Genomic DNA, 23,643 nt, shown 5'->3' on the forward strand with positions numbered 1-23,643 from the left:
AAAAAAAAAAAAAAGAAAAAAAAGAAAACTGACCACCAACCCCGGCTTTGTCATAGCTCACGGCAATCTAGTCGTGTTTCACCGCAGCCAAGCCCTGTTTACATAATTATTCTGTGAATAGTTGAATTGTCTGAAAATGGCTGGCAGCCAATGAGTTAATAAGAAGGGACACAACACAATCTTTAAATTAAACTTACTTAAAGTAAACCACTGCCACATTTTGTTCAAAAAGCTGAAGAATGTCTTTGCTCTCAGTAACTCAACTATGTATCACTTACATAATCTAAGCCTAACTGACACAGTAGTTTAAAAAGTTTGCCCACAGCTGCTTATTTCAGGTTTTCAGCCCAATGAGTCTGCTGAATATTTTTTCTACTTTAGCATGAACTGGCAAGAATATCAGTGAGTCAAAGGGCATCTTCTTTCAAGCTTTGGTTTATAATCTAACCTTAATTGAATCAGACTTGTAAAAACTTGCAGTTGATTCCTTGCTGATACCAAGCAAACATACTTTGGAGTTTTAAGTCACTGAAAAACAACTTGTGTGGGTCTACTGAAGTTGCAACACTATGGTCAGCGATCCCTCTGAGGCTATGTCTGAATAATGTTTAGATAAGTGAAGCGGGAAGCTGGCCCACAGATCATTTGATATTGATGTTGTGGACCTCTGTGCCTCCCCTTGCATAATTCACTTACACCCTCCAAGGTGTTTTGACGGGAAACCCAACAGCTGCTGATTTCCACAGGCCCACTTAGTGGGGCCTTAAGGGAAAGTCAGGGATTGGGAAAGGGCAGGAGTGTGAGAAGGGATACATGTGGAACTAGTCATCCACTCGTCTATTGATCTGCCATGACCTTGCCCCCATTGACACAGTTTGCTTCAAGGACGAACCATTATCTAAGGTCTATCTTTCCCCACTTTCCCTCTACATTTCCTGAAAGTTTCAATGGCTATATTGATTTAACCCTTATCAATGTGATCCTAATGGGAAACTGTACATTGTGGACCACTGCAGCTAAGTGGCAAGGGCACTTTTAGTGAGAAATGTTGAAGCAGGAACTTTGGGGGAAAGAGTACAGGGGCACATTGTAATCCATTCACCAAGGACAATAACAGAGATAGAACACAATAATCAATAAGCAGAGTAAGTTGGAGAGCTTCCATGATTAAACAGTGCATAATCTTGATGGAGTTATATACTGTATATATACTGCCTGTCCATACATGCTAGTCAATACAGCCTGACTTTCAAAGGGCTTAGAAACTCCAGAGGGACTAAAACAACACTTGCCTGCCTCTGCAGTAAAGCCGCAGGGATCAAGTCAGAAGACAAAAAGCAGGGCAAAAGTAAGACAGCAGTTTGAGCCATCCAATTGAAAGTTATAGCTGTACTGGCAGCTGTATGTTAAGCCATATTGGCTATTGTAGGTCCACTAACACCAACATTTTGAAACAGAAAGTTTTTTTATTGTTCCTTTTCTTTTCTTTTCTTTTTAAATGTTCCTTTATGGGCTTTATGGAAATTCCATGGCTATCACATTAAAATCATTCTAAAGCAATTCAAAAATATAAAAATCAGGGTATTTTTTTTCTTAATCCCTCTGATGAGAAATTTGAGATTTATATATGTAAAGTGTAGCCTATAACACAAAAAAAGTACACAACAATTCATTTAAAACTGCAATCAAGGATGCAATTTGTCAGGGATTTTCTTTTCTGAACACACAATTCCAGTTTCTCAGGAGAGATTCCTGTTTTCCTGCTGTTCTGAGATCCCAGTCTTATTCCATTGCTTTGCAATAAAAAGCCTCATGTTCAGAAGTGAAATCCATTGCACTGACCCTGACCCTTCTATCAGTCCTATTAGGAAAAGGACCTAACCTAAACTCTGCTTGCAAAGGTGATACCCTATCAGCCAAACACCTGGGGTTGGGTTGCTCAAGCCATACTGGTCTGAGGTCACCAGCCTTGTTTAACACAACAGAGCCAGCGAGTCAAAACATGTATCTGTCACCAATTTTTGTACCCTACAAAAATAGTTTGCGGCTGAAATTCTTCAAGAAGTTATATTCTCGTAATTATTTGACAGACTCTATTCCTTTTTAAATCCAGGCTTGATCTGTCAGAATGAGGAGGTCATGTATATAAAATGTTATCACCATAACTGTTTGTCTGATAGCTGAAAATATGATATGAACAATAGGTACTGTATTTATTCAACCCATCATAATCAAGAGATGGGTCATAGGGCGTTGATGGGCCTTGACTTGTATAATCAGCTTTCACTTGCTATTGCGTCCTACTGTGCACAGAGGACTATAAGATGTGAAGTGAAGACTGAGTGCTACAACAGGATGGGGTGAAAATTTGTCAGATGGTTGAGTTAATGAGCTCTCAGCTTTTTGATTTGCATTATTGTAATTGCAGCTGAGGGCACAATTTTGCCATGAAATGTCTGTGAGGTCCATCAATTTAGATCAAAAATAAAGATATGCTTGTTGCTGTTAGGTCAGTGTGGTCAAAGCAATGTATTTTATCAGGGTCTTGAATCAAACAACTCTCACTGATGCAGACTTATTTAGTCATCTGCAAATAATGCTAAGTTGCTTTGGGCAAAAGGTAGATGTTTAACCTAACAGCCAGGTTTTTTCACACTGATTGAGTTACATTCCTTTCAGTAGGGATATCAAACCTACAAATGTACTGTACATACACTCCTGATCAAAATTTTAAGACCAGTTGAAAAATTGCAAGAATTTACATTTTGCACTGTTGGATCTTAACAAGGTTCTAAGTAGAGCTTCAAAATGCAAAAAGAAGAAATGGGAGTGAGACAAATAAAATTGAGTAAGCAATTTATTGCAAACAACCATTAAACTGAAATCGGCTGTTCATCAGCTGATAAAAAGTTTAAGACCACAGCCTTTAAAAGCCCAAATCTTGGCAAAAATGTGGATTCAGTGTCATTTTCTTTCAGGTATCCACACTGTCATGACCTCCTGATGGCAAAGGCAAAAAAAACTTTATGCCTTTGAACGCGGTCGGATTGTTGAGCTGCATAAGCAAGGCCCAACAACAAGGCCCTCACAGTGTGCCATTGCTGCTGAGGTTGGACGCAGTAAGACAGTCATTTTAAACTTCTTAAAAGATCTTGAGGGTTAGGGCCCTGAGCTGGAGGATCCAATTGGCTGTCAGACACAGGACGATCCTCGGCCCAAATTAAGTTTGTCACTGGTGCCAACTGCAGTCCCATAACCATCAGACGGCATCTGCGAGAGAAGGGTTTTAAGAACAAAAAACATCTTCAAAGGCATCGTCTCCTTCAACAGCACAAAATTACCCGTTTGGAGCACCAAACATGGGACATTGAAAGGTGGAAGAAAGTTTTATTCTCTGATGAGAAAAAATTTAACCATGACGGTCCTGATGGCTTCCAACGTTACTGGCATGACAAGGAGATCCCACCTGAGATGTTTTCTACACGGCACAGTGGAGGGGGTGCCATCATGCTCTGGGAGGCTTTTTCCTTCAAGGGAACAATGGAGCTTCAGGTTGTGCAGAGGCATCAAACGGCAGCTGGCTATGTGGAGATGTTGCAGAGGGCATCCCTCATGACTGAAGGCCATCGTCTGTGTGGTAATGACTGGGTTTTTCAACAGGACAACGCTGCAGTTCACAATGCCCGCCTGACAAAGGACTTCTTCCAGAGAAATAACATCACTCTTTTGAACCATCCTGTGTGTTCCCCTGATCTAAATCTAATTGAGAACATTTGGGGTTGGATGGAAAGGGAAGTTTACAAAAATGGACACCAATTCCAGACAGTGGATGCCCTCCGTGAAGCCATCTTCACCACTTGGAGCAGCATTCCCACTAGCCTCCTGGAAACACTAGCATCAAGCATGCTGAAACGAATTTTTGAGGTGATTAACAAGAATGGTGCAGCTACTCATTACTGAGTCCTTTTTTGAAAATTTTATTTCTATTTTAGGGTTTTTTGGGTTTTTTTGAGATATCGTCTAAAACTTTTGATCAGCTGATGAACAGCCTATTTTAGTTTAATGGTTGTTTGCAATAAATTGCTTATTCAAATTTTTTTTGTTTTGTTTTTTTTGTCTCACTCCCATTTCTTCTTTTTGCATTTTGATGCTCTACTTAGAACCTTCTTAAGATCCAACAGTGTAAAATGTAAATTCTTGCAATTTTTCAACTGGTCTTAAAATTTTGATCAGGAGTGTATTACATGCCTATACAAACCGGATGTTGAGTTGAGGGTACTTACTCTCGTCAAGGTACTCAAAACAGTTGGGAGCAGATGAAAACTTTTTTTCTGTATCTGAATTGTTGGTTTTAGGGTTAATCTGTTCTTGACTGATAGCACAACCTCCTCCCTGTGCGGTCTGTGCTGTATGAATAAACAGTGCAGAGATATGTTTTGCACATATTTGGGCTTTTCATACTGTAATGCAGCTCTTTACCACTGACAATATCACATGATGATGGATGATTATTAGCATTATTAGACAACCGCATTTACTGAACATCATTCCCAGGGGGAATTCAAAAAGAGATGTGAGTGCCACATTTCTGGGTCCTCCTAAGCACACTGAAGTTAATAACTGCACTATGAGCACTTAGCATTTAGGGGATAATTTTGTCAAAAAACAACTCCCACCACCCATAAATCGTCTCCCCTAAAGACCCCAGTGATCCCACATAGGACCAGATGGCGCAGAGCATATCAGTAGGAGTTTGTGAACACAATGGATGTGTGGTGGTTAGCCAGGGCTCAGCATTGGACAGCATCGGACATGGCAGGTCCAATTATGCTCAGGCAATTTCAAAGTTCACTCAAAGAAAAATGTGGGACTTGGTATGTGGGCCATGGTACTAATTAGTACTGGGATTCCACTGAGACCTCAAAATACACACAATAACTACCACAATATTTGGACCGCATTACCATAATGCTGCAGTTATTTAAGCTGAGTATTGAAACACTGTGAAATATTGTGATTGATCATTTAGTGACTCTTGTATTTGGCATAGTTGAAGGACATAAAATGTGTCAGAATTGCACCTTCATGTAAAAACTGTGAATCAATCACTAGAGTGACTTCAGGTGCTTGAAAACTTTCTCCCAGTTACGGTCCAAGTTTTTCTTTATTCACTTTGAAGTATATTTGATACTTACTATATCAAATATTTCCATTCTTTCATTCATTCATTTATTCATTCTTTCAGCATATTCATTTTATAGTGTTATGCATTACAAAGTCTATGCATCTACACTTAAAATCAAATGTAACTTTATTTTTCAATAAAAAACAATTTCATCAGTCATCTGGCGATCTTTGTGAACATGCCAGTGGTATTCATAGAACAGTTACCAGCATTCAGTCATGGCTGAAGTTTGTGAAAAGCATCTGACTCATGTCTTTGGCCATGGAACAATACTTTTGTGTTATTTCAGAAAGTAGCCTCCAAACTCACTGGATTGCTGGAAAAAAAAAAAAAAAAAAAAGATCAATAGACTGCCATCCTGAACACAAGAACAAACTGAATGGCACTCACATTTCAATACAAAGCCATTCTACCACATAGCCTATACTTTCACAATGTATAAAATGGCACATGCTCAACACTTGTGTCAACATACAAAAACAAATCAAAATACAAAAAAAGGTCTAACTGGTGTCTGCGACTTGAATTCTTTTCTTGTGGCAACACACACACACACAATGTTCACAAGCCACAGCAAACAGCACACAAAACAGATCAAGAAGGACAGGAGAGGGGCGCTCCGGTTAGAGCGCATACCACGCATTACGTATGCAGCAGCACAGGTTGACCCCTGCCCATTGCTGCATGTCGTCCCCCTCTCCCTCCTCATCTTTTCTGCCTATCTCCCCATCACTGTCAAATAAAGCAGAAATGCCTATATACACACACACACACACACACACACACACACACATATATATATATATATATATATATACATACACACATATATGTACTTTTTTTTTTAACAGGGATAGGAGAGAGAGAAAAAAGGAAAGGACTGTGTTGGCATTAAATGGGTGAAGCATAAGAGAAAGCGATAACACAACAGAGCAATTCCGCTAAAGTAACAAGGGATACCAAAATATATCTATTTAACAAGCCCAAAAATAGCTGCTGACCTTTGTAGGGGATTAAAGCTACAATTTTCAATTACTTTATGGCCATGTCGTCAAAAGGGATGAAAACAATCTCTAACAATAAAAGATGGAGTTTATAACAGAATCATTCCGAATCATTTTGTTTGAATTTAGCACCAAAGGAGCAATCTTTTGTACCTCAAATGGAAATTAACCAGCTGATCAACAAATGTATAGAAATGTAAGGTCTCAAAAACCATTTCAACAAATTCCATTACCTTATATATAATAAAATTACATTTGTAACAACATCCCACATCATTTAATACTTGCCAAATTGCTTTTTTTTTTTTTTTTTTTTTTTTAGATTTGAAGGCCTGTTTGTTTTCAGAGCACTTTCCAGGGCGAGTGCAGTTCCCACCTCTTGCTCACAACACAAAGTCCCATTCTCCTCCTACTAAATTCTCTTGCCTGTCTGTGAGAGGAGACGGGGAGACATCAAATCATGACAACTCAGTGCTGGACCATGCCTCTTAGCAGGGAAGTCCAGACATACAATGAGTTGCATTCAGACAGACACACACACACACACACACACACACACACACACACACACACACACACACACACACACACAAACACACACACAAAGTGAGCCAAGATAACAGGATGAGGTCGCTGGGCAGATCAACAAATCCGTGTGCTTTGTACGAGCTCGACTGTGCCAAGTTTGAGACTAAAGCTGACAGAGAGGGAGATTTATAGAGGTTCAGGCAGGAAGGTAAAGGACTAACTCTTACATCAGTCCAGGGAGAGATGCAGGAGACTGAAAATCAGCTTTTGGCTGGCGTCACAGAACACAATACGGCCTTGCCGTGTCCCTATGTAAGACTGACAAATCCTTTGTATAACACACTAAATCTATTCCAAATATAATACAAAGTCAAGGCTATCAGAATCAATAGCACAAGGAGGGAGGACACCAGACCAACCAAGAAAAGTAATTCCACTTAAGATGTCAGTGTTTTGCTGCAGAACATGCCATTTGAGATGCAATGTCATTATTTTTGGAAAGGACAATAGTCCCAGCAAAAAATACAGTTCAGAATGTCTGTTTCTGGGTGTGTGTGGATTTGTTCTTCACTGTGGTGTTATATGATTCAATCAAAGACATGTCGTGAGGAGAATACCAAACATGATAAGGGCTAGCAGAAAGCATACCATGACTCACCCACCAGGCTTTGCAGCTCCCTGATGTCTTCAGTATTAGAAGTCCAGAAGTACCAGAACCGGCTGATTCAGACACAGCCACGGGGTGTTTTAAGCCTGTAAGGCAGTCTCCCTGTGGGAGAGAGGGACAAGAAACAACAGGGCAGATATCAGCTTAATGTCCAGTTTCATCAAGTCTTGGAAGGTCCTACTTCTGATGTTGTAAAGTTATAATCAGAATGAGTATGCTTTTGGTTGGAAATGACAAAACTCATCTATCAACAAAACTGTGGCTGATCATTTTTTTAAAATCAAGAATCACAAAGCTACTTATGATTCAGGCATGTACCTATGGAGTTTACTAGCTAGGTTTGTTAGCTATTACATAAAACAGACTATCACAATTAAATGTGTACGTAGACTTGCACACGTCATCAGACAACACTTACAACACACCTGCACAACATTTCAGTAAATAATGCATCACAGAAAACTCTGCCACAACTCCAATCCCATATTTGCAATAGCACTTGAAGGTACTGCAACTCTTCCAAAATAGAAAAGCCACCAAGGCACTGCAGAAAAATGAGACTGAGTGTGAAACTCAGACTGTTAGTGAGTGTGAGAAAGAAATACATCTGAAATGTGTGCAAGGCTGGCAGACACCCCAGGAAAGTTTCTATAAGAAAAGGGAGTGGGGTGACGGATGGTGGGGTGGAGGTGCAGGTATCCCTGGAGAGTGAGCTGTTCAAACACATTAAATAAACAAAAATGTAACCTGTAAAGCTTCATGGCCCAGTGGCTCTGGTTGGCTTCATGCTGAGCTCGGTCAAGCAGGTAGGATTCAATGTGTTACACAGCTTGTGTTGTCACTGAGAGCAACTCAGTCTGTCTCACTCAAGATGAGAAACTGATGCATTAGCACACAGTATGACCATCTCAAATTATCTTGATTTATCTACAAGAAAGCCAAACCGTTATACCTAAGGTTAGTGAGGATTTTTTGACAGGCAATGCCTCTCTAGAAGGTGTCAAGCTGAGACTTAGCCTAACAAAATAATTTGAAATACTTCATGTGGGATAAATCCTAGCAAACATTCATATCTACCAACCAAAAACCGAGTATTAAAAATGCTGACTGTTCAAAAGTTTTAACAACACTAATAAACCAAGCCCATGCTCCACAGATCTGTCATGCCCCAATTCTCATTAAAACTGAGTCAACAGAAATTAGAGGTGAACCATTCCCTTGCCTTAAATTCATTCCACCATGATTGGCATCATGGTTTCACCCTCTTCATACTGTATGCTCATGCAAGAAACCAAGCTATATAAGGAGTTGTATTGAATACAACTAGTGGTTCTAAGCTATGCAGTATGCATATGTCTGCAAGTGTGTTGATGAATTTTGATATGTGAGATGTGATACTAAAAATTATGCTGAAAATTTTAATTATGTATGATACTGTGGACAATTAGACTTGGACAGCTTTATAGCAACTTTTGCACAGCTTTTTGCCATGTTGATTTGGCGCTTGTAAGTGTCATATATTGGTCCTGGTACCAGTTTTGTGAAACACTTAAGGCAGAACTATATTCAGTTCAAGATGTGATCGACTTTTGATGCTGTCACTATATTTCCAGCCGTCTCCAGTTAATTTTGCACTGACTATGGCAATCCACTGTCAGACAGTGGCTCTGTCAATGTGCTATCCACAAGTATTCATCCTCTGGTGGTGAGGCTGAGCTGGAATTTCAGCATGCAGAACATTTCGTGAAAGCATCACACATTTCCAAAAAATTCAGTCTTTTGCAATGTTATCGGAGTAGTGCTGATATTGTTAAACACACCTTTCACAAGTGTATGTGAAAAAATAAAAAATAAATCAGAAAACAATTTTATTGCACCTCTGCAATCCTTTCATCTCTTGGATCTATCACTCTCGATGCTCTTTCTTATTTGTCCGAAGAAAGAGCACATCAAAGGCAATGTCTTGTGTCATTTTCTGTGTGAATATACACTACAGAGTTTGGAGACACCTTCTCATTCAATGTTTTTTCTTTATTTTTACTACTTTCTACATTGTAGATACATACTGAAGACATCAAATATATGAAACAAGATATATGGAATTAGCAGCAAAGAAAAAATTGTTAAATAATAATAATAAATATGTTTTATATTTTATATTCCTCAAAGTAGCCACTCTTTGCTTTGTTGACAGCTCTGCAAACCTTTGGCCTTCTCTCAATGAGCTTCATGATATAGGCACCTGAAATGGCTTTCACTTCACAGGTGTGCCTTGTCAGGGTTCATTTGTGGAATTTCTTGCCTTCTTAATGGGGTTGGGACTGTGTTGGGACTTCTTAATGGGGTTGTGTTGTGCAGAAGTCAGGTTGGTGCACAGCTGACAGCCCTATTTGACAACTGTTAGAATTCATATTATGGCAAGAACCAATCAGCTAAGTAAAGAGAAACGACAGTCCATCATTACTTTAAGAACTGAAGGTCAGTCAGTCTGGAAAATTGCAAAAACTTCAAATGTGTCCCCAACTGCAGTTGCAAAAACCATCAAGCACTACGACGAAACTGGCTCACATGAGGACCGCCCCAGGAAAGGAAGACCAAGAGTCACCTCTGCTGCTGAGGATAAGTTCATCCGAGTCACCAGCCTCAGAAATCGCAAGTTAACAGCACCAGCAGATTAGAGCCCAGATAAATGCCACACAGAGTTCCAGTGGCAGACACATCTCAACATCAACTGTGCAGAGGAGACTGCGCCAATCAGGCCTTTATGGTCAAATAGCTGCTAAGAAACCACTACTAAGGAAAAGCAACAAGCAGAAGAGATTTGTTTGGGCCAAGAAACACAAGGAATGGACATTAGACCAGTGGAAATCTGTGCTTTGGTCTGATGAGTCCAAATTTGAGATCTGTGGTTCCACCCGTCGTGTCTTTGTGCGACGCAGAAAAGGTGAACGGATGGTCCCTACATGCATGCGTTTAGTTGGACCATCATTTATTTTTCAACAGGACAATGACCCCAAACACACCTCCAGGCTGTGTAAGGGCTATCTGACCAAGGAGAGTGATGGAGTGCTGCGCCAGATGACCTGGCCTCCACAGTCACCTGACCTGAACCCAGTTGAGATGGTTTGGGATGAGATGGACCGCAGAGTGAAGGCAAAAGGGCCAACAAGTGCTCAGCATCTCTGGGAACTCGCCAAGAGTGTGCAAAGCAGTAATCAAAGCAAAGGGTGGCTATTTTGAAGAATCTAAAATATAAAATATATTTTGAGTTATTTCACACTTTTTTTTTTTACTACATAATTCCATGTGTTCATTTATAGTTTTGATGCCTTCAGTGAGAATCTACAATGTAAATAGTCATGAAAATAAAGAAAAAACACTAAATGAGAATATGTGTCCAAACCTTTGACTGGTAGTGTACATAGATAGATAGATATAGATAGAAATAAATATATCAGACACTTTTGGAACAGCAACCCATTCTAAAGGTCTCCAGTTAGACTGTTTGTGTAATCTGACTAGTGCTTTTAAAGCTATATGAAGTTTGGTTTTCCAATATAAGATTGTATTGGCTCATCGCTGATGACAGTGACAGGCACGAAGAGAGAAATGGATGGATAGAGTGAGAGCAGGAAAAGAGCAGGAAAGAGAGAGAATGAGGGATTTTAGGTGACCAGCCCTCTCAGGTTGGTCACCAGCCTACTCAGTTTCTTCCTAAGAAAACAAGCTGAAGTTTGGAAAAAAAAAAAAAAAAAAACATCCAAAGTCTCACATTATGAGTAAAGAGGAAAGAGGGGAAAAACATCTAATAAATATGAGTGCAGTCAGACCAATTCTCCTCTGGGCTTCCCTCTGCTTCTGTTTTAGCAGTGACCACTTCCTTCCTTTGGCTCTAATTGACAGTGCACTATTTCTATGTAGGCAGACAGCTAAACGGCTCCATGTGTCCCTTCATGGCAGTTAACCTGTGGTAGTCAAGACAGATCCAGACCTGGACAGACTGGGAAAATGCAACTGCAAGGCAAACCGTTTCACTCTTTCCCAACCAGCAGTAGTGCTAGTGATATGGTATTTCACTTGCATCCTCTTGCTGAACTGTGTCAAACGAGTTGATGCGCTTATGGTATCACTTGAGGCTTTCCTGGATTACAAACTACTGTGCCATGACGGACAACTTTCACATATAAAGCTTGGCATTTAACTTGTAGGGGAAACCATCACACACACCATCAGAGAATCTGATTCAACATGCCAGGAGGTTTGGAGGTGCAAGATTAGAAAGGTGCATTTGCACTGGGCCTTTGATCTTCAGCTCTAGCTATGGCTAAGAGATCCCTATGGGGAGCAAATATGCCAAGCTCAATGGAACCAGAGTCAAAGACTTTGCATGATATTATCCCCAAACCATATAAGATATTATCATACTTGGTTGGAAACATGTGGAGCAAGTAGAAGACAATCACATGCTAGCTTATCACGATCTTGTTCCTGTGAGACAAGCCAAGACAAAAGAAATTTGCTTTGAAGGAAGACAGAATGAAGTTACAGCACAAAATTATCTGGAAGATGCCACTAGACATTGTAAAGTTTAAAGTGGTGAACTGATTTTGTTAATTCTATTTTTGTGGCACAATACAAGATTATAAGCAGTTCACTGACAAGTTAACCAAAATCTCTTGCTGAATTCAAATTACAGGAAGAGAGAGACCATTCTTTGTCATTCACAAGACATTCTAGTGTCTGCATGAAATGCAGACGTTTCCTTCTCTAAGCCATTTGCCCAGACCGGTTGTGTTGTGTAAGTGGGCTGTCAAGCCAGAGGGGGAGGCAGAGTTGACTGTTTGCAGTGGTCTATAGAGCATGTCTCCAAAGACGGCAACAACCTAAGTCCAACATGACCTTTAAAGAGTCTGCTGGAAACTTAGGTGAAGTTCCATGTCCTGCGAAACACAGCTAGGCAGTGAGAAAACTGGGGTTTTTGTGCGGTTCAGAAAATGTCACATAATTTAGAGCTGAGGAAAGTAAGTTTTGTAAGTCTAAGATCAAAGGTGGAGTCTATGTAGTCTGATACTGAATTTAGGAAAACTTTATTAACTAAATAATTACATTCACTAGTTATGAGTGCTACAGTGGGACTTCCATTTGAAAAAGGTGCATGTAAAATTAACCTATACAAGACTCAAGAGACCACACACTGTAAAGCAGCCATTCTATGTCTATGGTAAAAGGATTATGTCACATATCAACTGTCTCAGGGAAAATGTAGCCTGGTTAGACTGTGACAAGTGACTGAGTAGATAATATTAGGGAAAGAATAGCATATGGATGAGCCAAAGGACCGGAATGAACAGAGAACCTATGGTATTAACAGTGATGTCATTATTGTTCCACTCAGAGCCAGAATGCAAAAAGAACTTGTGCTGGTCCAAGAGCCCAGGACTTGCATCACATTTAAATGGCATCATACACTATATTTAAACATGCAAAAGGAGAGGGAAGGGTACTGACGTCTGTTAGACAAAAGTTGCTTTACTGGGCCCTCTTTTAGCACTATATCTTCTTTCCTCTTACCATTTCTTCTTTCAGCATTCTTTGTCTCTATCTCTTCTCCTTCCATTTCTCCCTCTCAACTCGTCTCCCTTTCCTCCATACAGCAGGGTCTGTAGGCCCATTGCTAAGCTCCAAGGGTGGGCAGCTGGCTCTACATCAGACACTTCCTGGGACAAAAGGGAAACTCCAGATTGTCGTGGTGAGAGCAGCCACCCGTGGCAGTGCCCTGTGGGGTTGGTACTCAGTGTTTATGGTTGGCACTAATTACAGATCGGCACACGTACCAGGCTCTACAAATTCCACCTTGGTTCCAAGAAAAAAAAAAAAACTAGTTCAGACCCGAAAACACAGAGTAACCATTAAAACTGTCTCCACTTACAGCCAGCCAGTTAAAAAATGGAATGATGTAAACTCAATAGGGTGGCTTAAAGCCATCACTCAGGATCAAGCAAGCACTCTAGGGAAGCCTATGCAAGGCCACTATGATGCAGTTTAATTGCTATCCTGAGGCGTGATGTAGTCAACATATGGGTTACATGGAGTTAAATTTAGACCACAGGCCACTGTTAAGCAAATCGTAAAGATGATCTCCCTCTTACAAGCTCAGCGCCTCAGTTGATTGTCATTTTAGTAGCATCAAAAGACTCTTCAGCAACTAAATCAGGGCTCAAAATACCCACCTGCAATTTGCAGAAAATTTTTCGAGATTGCAGAAAAAAATAAAAACTTGCAATTTTGCAGGCAAAAAAAAAATCCAGGTAATTTTGTCCTTTTCCACCCAATCTGGCTTGTAATAGGTCCAATAAAGAATAAAGACGGTTATAAACAGTTTTCAGTGTGATTTCGTCTTAATAAAATTTGTGAATACCTGTAAAATATTTGGTGCAGAAGACACCTGCGGTGCTCTGACGAAAAAAGAACAACAGAGGAGAAAACAACTTGTTTTAACAACTAAAAGATGTCGAAAATCAAATATACAGCAGAGGAGCTGAGGCGACACGGATCACTGCCAGAGATAGGGCATATGAATTTGCCAATGATTTTTATGAGAGTGAGTGAGTGTCGTACTGTAAAGTTTGTCAGCACTCGGTGGATTATATGAGGAAACAGACCATTGTGGAGCATCTGGTTTGGGTCAGTAACATCTACTACCTACTAGCTGCTGACAGCTAACTCCCAAAGCTAAACTCTGTAGTGTACAACAGTGTCACGTGTGTGCGTCTGTGTCTGTGTGTGTGTGTGTGTGTGTGTGTGTGTGTGCAGGGTTTTTCCTGCATATAAAATTATGAGGCGGCCGCCTCAGCCTAATTTCATGCCGCCCCTGGCTCTCAAGCGTTGTGGTAGATGGATGTCATTTTAACTGCAGTTGCAGCATTGCGCCGATGTGTTGGAGCTGTATCAACAAGAGTGCACCGGAAGTCGCTGCCAAAACTGCCAAAGAGGAAGAACAGAGCTGCGAAATTCCTTTCTTGGAGGATTTTCTTTTGTGTTTCGGTTTCTTTTGCTAGTGTGTGTGTTAATCAGCATCCTGGTAGTGGAAGTGAAAATGCAGCTTAGTTTGACTGCTATATGATGGTATACAACGAGCTCACACACGCTGCCGATCTGTGCGGCGTGTGTGTTTGCGGGGAGTATTTGCCAGCTCACATGTGAATTAAAGGATCTTGTCAAACCAACCGACCTCCCTCAAATTTCCACTTTCCCAGCCCTCCTCTTAGCTAGCTGTTTGTGTTTAAAACACAGTTCACTAAGGTCAGTAAGTTAAAAAAAAAAAAAAAAAAAATGCCAGTGGAACAAGGAAAAACGATCCTGAAACAAGTGAAAGTGGTCTAAAAACAAGTTACTTTTTAGGCGACTGTCTTATTTTACCGGGATTTCCAGGCTATAGCAGCGCACTGACATAGATTGTGTAACAAAGTGAAGAGCTGCCACTCCGCTCTATTTTCACTGGCTAACAGCAGCACACTGGCTGAGCCCTACGGAAACTGATTTGAAATAATCAGTCTTTAATTCACACAATGTAAACTACATTCTTAAGATGTACAAAGCCATGTATGATGCTGTTGTTAGCTTTGCCAGGCTAGGTAGCTTATAGTAGGGCACGAATAACAGCTTGGGTATTTGCAGAACGTTTTTCCAGATTGCTGAAAAAAAAAAAAACTGACAACTTGCAATTTTGCAGAAAACAGAAAAAAAGGAGTTTGAGCCCTGTAAATGAATGCCTGTTGAGGCAGAGTAGCACTGAACTTTATAATGCACTGATCTTTGCTGCTTCAAAGCCAATGGTTAAAACTGATCTATCCTTAAGCTCTGAGCTGAACATTTTGGGCCCTATCTTGCGCCAGACTCCCTAAACCCGCTATTTGCGGATTTAGGATTTAGGAAGAGGCGTTCCCCCGTAAAATTGCTATCTTGTGCACCTCCCGCTATCCGCAAAACACCTCCGCTACCCGCTATATTATGAATAGGCGTGTTTTGGGCGTTACGCCAGTTAAACCAATCAGTGTGCCAGGTGCCATTGCCTTTAAGGGCAGGATGCGCTATCCTAAATCCTAAATCCTAAACCCGCGATGGAGAGAGGGAGGTAGATTTTCTCAGGGCTTCTACTGAGGCTAAAGCAAGTTGGCTTTATATACATATGATATATTATATTATAGGCGAGTTAATTCGGGAGATGGAGCCACATGCGTCCAAGTGGACGTGTCACAAGGTTGTACTGATTGAGTAAAATCCCCGGGTCACACACCACACACAAGAGGCAGAGGGGGAACTATGTGTAAACTAATTTATTGACAAGGTAGATTGGGCAAATAAAATATTAAAATAATAATAAAAATATAGCACAGCTGCTGGCTTATGATAAAACAATAAAACGTGCTGGGGTAAGTGTCCAATTAAAACAGTCTTTCCTCTAAACAGTCTATATGAGTAATATACTCAGTTCATTCCGGCGGCGTCCCGGTATCAGTCCGACCGTGTGTGTGGCGAGGCTCCGTCGGGGCGCGCATTGAAGCCGCCTGGGCGCGCTCTCCTAACAGCCCAAACTTTAGGGAAAGCGGATAGCGGGTGGTCAGGACCACCCGCTATCCGCTATCCCTAAAGTGTGTGCGCAAGATAGCAACTTTAGGGATAGCGCATGAAACACGCCCACGACGCACCTCCAGGCGCAAATGATGCAGTCGGCATAACGGATAGCGGGTAGCGGGTGGCACAAGATACCGTTTAGGGATAGCGGAAGCTCCTAAATCCGCAATTTGCGGGTAGCGGGTCGTGGCAGCGGATAGCGGGTGGCACAAGATAGGGCCCTTTATCTCAAAAATCTGAAATGAGCTGCAAGGGAACCCCTGAGGTAGACACCCATATGGGTGACAGGCCTGATATAGACTTGTATCAGAGATTAAATTCAGTTTGTACTGCTATCAAAGTGCAATAAATCCGCTTAAAACATCTTCACCATTTTCACAAAAATACTTGTGTCATACATACATATTTTTACTACAGGTGTCTGCCTTAATAACTGTGGGTGTATATATTTTGTTCACAAATCTTTGACTGAGAGGCTGACAACCCATCAAACACTGGGGTTTTCCACGCAAATAAATTCTAAACAGTGTTAAGATTAAACTCCAGGTCTGTGTGGGTTCACATGACATTATTTCATAATTTCGTGTACCAACTCTGTCCCCATTCAGACACAAACTATAAACACATCCCCATCCACTTGTCCCTGTCTGCATTTTATATCAGAGACTAGGGATGTCCCGATCACGTTTTTTTGCCCCCGAGTCCGAGTCCGAGTCATGTGATTTTGAGTATCTGCCGATACCGAGTCCCGATCCGATACTTCTATAAAACCAGGAAATGATATGTTATTAATGATTGAACAAAAATGATAGGAGGATGTATCAGTAATTATTTCACCTGAGGGTTGACAGAGTACTTTTTGCTGTAACAATATGTTAAATTATTATTTGTTTTAACAATGTAAATTGCTTATCAAACAGACCTAACAATTCAGCTACCAATGAATGAGCAGTAGTATGCATGTGATAACATAGATCGAAAAATAAGCCAAAGTGATACCTCTTCTCTGAATAGACAAGCTAAGCCAGTGTGCTGCTGTTAGCCAGCGAAAAATACAGCGGAGTGGCACCTCTTCGCTTTGTTTCACAATCTATGTCAGTGTGCTGCTGTAGCTGGAAAGTTTATCTGCCTTTTGGAGTCGGTTTCCGTTTTATTTGGCTAATTCCGCGATTCTGTCCGTGATAGTAGCAGCATATCACCAGAGCCCGTCTACTGTATTAGAGTTTCTCTGATATCACACGCCTCAGCTTCAAAACAAACTGCTGCGTGCTGCCGTGTTCCGCGCATGCGCTGGTCAGTGGTGTCTGTCACAGACAGACCCGGCCTGTAAACGTTGGTATTTTATTCTCATTTATTTTTTATCACTAATAGCCCATATATTGAAAATGTGATTAAAAATAATAACAATAAATATACATATGTATATATATTATTTATCCGATACCTGATTGGGACATAACGTCCGAGTCCCGATCGAGTCTTCAGTCATGTGATCAGCCCCGATTTCCGATCACATGATCGGATCGGGACAACCCTATCAGAGACTTTAGGTGTGTTGGACAGACACTAGCATAAGAGAGGGGAGTGGCACTGAGTGTGATAGAGCTTTCCCATCGAACTCAAAACTAGCAAAAATCTGGCTTCCTACAACTCCAAGTCTGAATTACAGAGAAAATGCAAAAACTCCAGATTTGCCAAAATGCCCATATGTGGCAACACAACAAATGGCAGACAACGGCATCAATGCTTTTTTTCTGACTGGATTTTTGATTGAAAACACGTTCAGCTTTAATCTTCAGCTTCTGTCTCTGTAGTCTTTATTTTACCATAGCAGCTAACATTAACTGTTGTCAGTGTTCTTCTATCTTCTTGTGGGTGTCCATGTTGTTTGCAATGGGATGCATTCAGCATAGAGGTGGAAAGTTCAAACTCACAAGTCAGAACATCGGGCAGTCAATGGAAAGCTCAATTTGGAGTGCTGAATAAAACTGGGAGTGTTGTCCCTCTGGAAATACATAGGATATGGGCATGCTGAATCTGCATGGAACAGCTTGATTCTTGGTAATATAATACTAAAACTGATCATAAATTTTTATTTTTTTACTTTTTGCACGTTGACACCCTGGTATTACACAGTGATCATTATCTGCCATTCTTGATTTGTGACTTTGGCAGAAGACAAAATCATTAGCCCCTCATAAGTGGATATCAAGTTTGCAGCTACAACAGTCCAGTTGCAGCAATGAAGACAACCACAGATTTACAGGTGAAACAAAGAAAGGAAACAAATGCTAGTCACTCTAATTATTCACATAAAATATGACAAGACCCAATTCTGTCATTCAATGCAAAGTCAATTATGAAAAAACAAAGAGCAAGCTGGGATATCATAAATCCTGATTTTCAATATTCATTTGAACCAATTTACAGCCAAAATGTCCCATAACCTTGCAGAAAGCTGCAGAAAAGCCGAATGGGAACTCTCTTATAAAACAGGAACAGGTATTAGGTATGCGTACAATGCACACTAACACACACAAGTCCTCATAATATTTGTGTTACAGCTCTTTTCTTAATGTTTTTATGTCCTTCATTGTTGCACAAAGGACAACTTGCTTAATCAAAAAGCTATATTTGGCTACATTCAACAAGATTAATATCCATATCCACTCTTCTGTCTTCATCTCCACAACTAGTTTAATTCAAGCTCATATGGTAAAAGTAAATTAACATGTCTTACGTAACTAGCTGGAGTGTAATAGGCGATCCATGAGCTTGTGGAGAAAGGAGATAGCTTTAATTAAAAGGAGAGTGTGTGGGCAGATGTAGGGTGTGTGTGTCTGTGTGTGTGTGTGTGTGTGTGTGTGTGTGTGTGTGTGTGAGAGAGAGAGAGAGAGAGAGAGAGAGAGAGAGAGAGAAAGTGAGTGGGTTGCACAATGAAGCACATAGATTTACCATTACTAACCAAGCTAACTGATTATTCTCTGCATTGATTAAGACATTAAGTCAAATTTAAAGTAAAACTGGTGATCTTCTAGTGCAGAAAAGACAAAATTATACAAATGTTCATTAAAAGGTTGACAGAGTAATAACTTTTTTAAAAAATAAAATTAAAAGTCAAATAATTACAGATAATTTTGGATAAAAGTTTCGTATGCCAATTGATTTTTGGTCAAATCGTGAGACAGATCTACTTAATAAAAAAAGAACGACGACAACAAAAAATACTGTTAGACTGTATGATAGTCATAAATATGTTAAAAAAGGACATAAACATGGCTGAAGAAAGCCAAACTCTCTGTTATGAAAAATGGGACTGCCACAGCCTTGAGGTCAGAAAAGTGGACTACCTGATCCCCAGACTGGCTGAGAAAATGTGAGTGTGAGTGAGCAATGCTTCCTCCTCTCAACAACTGCTGCAGATGTGACCTCAAGCAAGGCACTTTACGTCAGCTAGCTCTGCTGGTGTCAGACTGTAGTTGCACAACAACCCTAATAAGAAAAAAAATAGAACAATGGCTATTAAATTGTGTTTTAAATGTCTACTGAAACAAAGCTATTTTACATTTGCAATGCCAAATGCAAAAACAGACCATGGGAAATTGTATCCTCTTCTAGACTGAATAGTTTAATCCTCATCCTTGCTGTTTCCACCTTGTAAGAGGCAGTTTGCTATTTTGCCACTTAAACAAACAAACAGAGGAAGGGTTTGCTCTGATCTTTGCTAAATCCCTGTCACATGTCAGCGCTTAGAGCTTTCACAGGTATTCCACTCTAATACCCGCCCATGGGGAAGAAGATGTACTGGCACAAATTCAATAGCTACAGAGAGCAATGTGCAGGCCCTGGATACATCTGTATTTGCAAACATTCACCATTTCTGTCTTGTCTCTCTGTCTGAACAAATAAAACACACTTGGCATTTAGCTTGTAACCTTAGTGTATAAGATCAGAGCCAGAGAAACAGCCAGAGAAAAACATGGGGGAGAAGCTAGTCGGTAGGACCTTTAACTTTAAAGATTTTCACTTTGCAAGCACACAAGCAACATGTCAAATCCATGCAACACACAGTCCTTAAAAAGATTTCCGTTTCTTCTTTCCTCAGTGTACCACATGCCCTCTTTCACACCATTCTCAGACGCATACATCACAGTTGTCTCATCCACTACAAACAGCAAGCCCAGGGACCCCTCGTCCTGCCAGCCTGATATAGCTGTGGTATGGGCTGGGTTGTGGGCCACAATCCAAAGGAACGGGAAGTGTTTTGCTATTTGGAGCTTAATGTAGTTCAGATCACATGCCCAATGGCAAGCACTTACACAACCAGGGGGGGTTATTGTTGCAAAGATACAGCATGTACTAATATTGCTAATGAGATCACAGCATGGGAAGGCTCTGTCTGTGTGTGTGAGTGTGTGTGTGTGTGTGTGTGTGTGTGTGTGTGTGTGACAGACTAAAAAGAGGGTCCATGAGCTGGATAGGTTATTTGAGATGAGCTGGGTGACTTGAAATTTGGGTGAGTCTGCAAATTTAATTTCGGCACAGACGATTATTTGTGGAAAGGAGTCATGCTGTGTCAGGCAAGGTCAGTCAGGGAAGTTTGTTTACAAGTTGCAGTGGTGAGTCGCAGCACTCGGGTGCATTTTCATCCTGAACGTTGTGCAATGCCATAACCACCTTGGAATGCTGGGTGACAAAGACACTGGAATATGATCGCTCATTTCTTAGCCAATAATTTAGTCTTCCAACTGTGATTCTGCAGTCCTTTCTTCTTGATTCAATCACATTCAATCCAAATGCAATCTGTTCCTACTTTATTCTTTATAGAAACAACACAGTAAGCACCACTTCTTGGAGTCAAGGTCCCCCCACTCTGATATAAGGAATGAAGACTTCCTATACTTGTGTTTTGGGCTACTTTTGAGCTTTACACCAATTTGAAAATTAAAAAATAAATAAATAAATAAATAAATAAAAATAAATCCCCATTTTATGGCTTATGCTGACTTGACTAATGTTTTGTATCTACCCCCAAAAAAACCTACAAATTGCTTTGACCTACAAATTGGTGTTACTTTGTTTTGTATACAGTATGACATAACTCTGTGAATGGATAGTAGCCACACTGCACACATGTCGTAGCTGGCAGAGTATTTTTGATGGGCATCACAGTTCAAAATCAGCACAATGTTACCAACACCTCAAATCATCCAAAGTTGAAGCACAAAGGTATCCGTCCTGTCTACTGCTTAATTACAAAGTATTTAGGCAATATAAAACTAAATACAGTATGAAAAGACAAGGAACTTCATTGTAAGAACAAGAGATAAGCAAGGCAAGTCTAAATTTCACATTTGGAGGGAAGTGAGTCACGGTGACCTAGTTTAGCTTTCACAACAGTAGAAGGTTTTACACATTTGCAGTGTCAGGAGCAGCCTTTAATAAATGTGGATTTGTGGAGAAGCACCACACCCACAGCCTCTATCCATCTCATCTGTAATTTATGAGACTTTATATTAATTCCCTTGAGCTTATTCAAGTTGCAAATTAAGGATAGACTATGTAAGAATACATCATAAAAACATGAAGCAGATGTGCAAAATTAAGCTAAAATAACCACATTATTTCTTATTCCTAACAGCACAGCTCATAAAACTCCATGGTCCACAGCTAAACTATTTGAGGAAACTCAGTGTGGCTAGCAAAAGTTCTTGAAGTGCGACAAACATAAATAAATCTCAACTCATATAATCAAGCCTTCCAGATTGCACCACTTCTTCCATACACATATTTTGTACATAGCATGCAGGTACACAGCATCATGAAAAGGTGTGTACATCAGATCAATGTGTGAGATAATGTAGACTCATGTAAGTAGCCCCTATCCAGGCCAGTAATCTCCAAACAGCAGGCAGAGCTCAGGTTCACCATGGTAAACAAGGCCAATGGCAGCAAGCTATGTCTGAGAGATTATCAGTACAACATGCAGCAAATTATTTTTAGATGCGAGGCCAGTCTGGGGGAGCTGGTGAGGTCAAAACTTGGCCATAAGCGAGAACCCCTCTGTGCACTTGCACATTTGAGTAACCCAAATTTTTGAGGCCTTGCCATAGCTGTAACCAATCACTGAGGCCTTGCCCTAACTCAAACAAATACTTGTGGAGACAGATCACTGCATATTTTACAAGGGATGATTACACGAGTTTAAATGGAATTCAGTACATCAATGCAATTACATGAAAACAATGTTTTCACCTACACTCTCCTTTCAGACTCAAATCCAATAAAAAATCCAGTTGAGACAGTTGAAGCAGAGAAAAAGTTTAATTTGTTTCAAAGTGAAACGGTAAACCTGAGACTGAGAGAAGGTCATTTTCTCCCTGGAAAGAGTGTGGATTTTACCTGTTACACTTTTCATTACACACTGATAGCAAAGGAACTATAGCACTTGGTTTACTCCAATGCAACCGTCTGTGGATTTAACAATCAGTCACAGTAAATAACTAACAGCAGCTGTGGTAGGTCCTGCCTTCTGACTGGTGCCAAGACTCTAATGGAGAATCAAAAGCTTGACTGGTGAAGCACTGTTGGTCCAGGCGATATTTTAAACCTGTCAGAGAGATACAGGCTGCCAGCATTAGATTTATGTGTGAGAGAATGTATGTTTGTATTCATGTGGTGAGGTCTCAACCTACGTGGACGTATGCCACGTTATTCAGTTTAGACAGTTTTATTTCTATTCCATAATAATTTGCTGTATCCCATACCCATCCACACCCAGATTTAATCAGCAGAAATGCAGAACTGTGGGACTGACCCTGAAGGCATTTTGGTTCTAAATGAAACTGGAAGCCAGATTCATCCTGGGATTTTGATCTCCCACAAAGCATTGTCAGGATTTTATTGGCTATCTCGAGTTTCAGCCTCGGGCTGTAAGCTGTGTTAGTTCACAGACAGAAGGAAGTATTAGATGCTTTGATTGCAGTTCTGATAAAACTCTGTGATAGACATTCTGCCCAGTCCCAATGTCTAGATGACTTCATGATAGAAATAAAGCAAAGATTTATCTTCTGATAATTGGCAGCTCAAGAGTCAAGTATAATCTAACAAATACCCCTTCTATTGAAACTATTTTAGGGATGCACTGATTTATCAGTACAATACCAGTATCAACCTATATGAGCCTTGTTGACTGCCATCGGCCTACTGGCTAATAAAATGACATTGGCTAAAGGGAGTAGCTGATATTTATGCTTTGATTTTTGTCCAGGGCTCAGGGCTAATGGTGTCCCATTGATAAAAAAAATGCATTTAAGATGGAGAAACATCATGTTGGGGATGCTTCAAGGGCTAAAGGTGATTTTATTAGCATAATTATTATGCCTGTAACTTAGAAAATGACTTGAATTGACTGCACATCTACAGCAGCTAAAATCAGTGTTCTACTACCGGGACTGACTGCAACTGAGTCTCTTTTGTTGATGTTACAGTTAGTAATCACTGGTCGTGACCCTTAGTTGATTCAGGCATGAGACCCATGAAAAATATGATTCTGAAATGTCACCACAGTACCACTGCCCCCTGCCATATTTTCATTTAGAGAAAGGAAACAGAGGCGCTGTAGG

At 40.4% G+C, this 23,643-nt stretch overlaps 1 protein-coding gene across 1 annotated transcript in view; it reads right to left on the bottom strand.

Moving 5' to 3' along the window:
* peak1 (pseudopodium-enriched atypical kinase 1) overlaps positions 1-23,643 on the bottom strand; it is a 147,718-nt gene that overhangs the window by 115,380 nt on the left and 8,695 nt on the right. The window contains exon 2 of the mRNA XM_030053859.1: positions 7,376-7,486. The gene's annotated coding sequence lies outside the window, so the exon portion shown is untranslated. The remainder of the gene's footprint in view (positions 1-7,375; positions 7,487-23,643) is intronic.

Source organism: Myripristis murdjan, chromosome 6, assembly GCF_902150065.1.
Source record: "Myripristis murdjan chromosome 6, fMyrMur1.1, whole genome shotgun sequence".
NCBI lineage: Eukaryota > Metazoa > Chordata > Actinopteri > Holocentriformes > Holocentridae > Myripristis > Myripristis murdjan.